Source organism: Frankliniella occidentalis, unplaced genomic scaffold (genome assembly GCF_000697945.3).
Source record: "Frankliniella occidentalis isolate FOCC.00 unplaced genomic scaffold, Focc_3.1 Scaffold22, whole genome shotgun sequence".
Taxonomy (NCBI): Eukaryota; Metazoa; Arthropoda; class Insecta; order Thysanoptera; family Thripidae; genus Frankliniella; species Frankliniella occidentalis.
In genome coordinates, this window is record NW_026267152.1 from 918,939 (window position 1) to 919,253 (window position 315).

The following is a 315-nucleotide window of genomic DNA, read 5'->3' on the forward strand; positions in this document are numbered from 1 at the left end:
GCTATCTCCGCTTCCCGAATTTCCAGAAACTCAGTCCATCCCCTGCACAACAGCCAACCATTTTCGGCTTCTAGATCCCCTGAACAACGTCAGAGGTTCCGAGCGGAGGAAACTGGTTACGCACCGGTCGGGTTTTGAACCCGAGCCGGACCCGACTTACCATCCAGCCACCACGCACGGAGACCACTGAGCTACCACGGCAAGCGATAGCGATAGTGGGCCTGCTGACTACGGAACCGCTTCCACGGGGGACGACAAAAGCAAAATGTAGAGGGTTACGGCGCTGCTTCTAGTCCCGGCCGCGGCAGATGTTTT

General features: G+C 57.5%; 1 long non-coding RNA gene across 1 annotated transcript in view; it reads right to left on the reverse strand.

The window, feature by feature from the left end:
* The window catches only part of LOC127748954 (uncharacterized), a 41,892-nt gene that overhangs the window by 274 nt on the left and 41,303 nt on the right, over window positions 1-315 (reverse strand). The gene's annotated exons all lie outside the window — the stretch shown is intronic.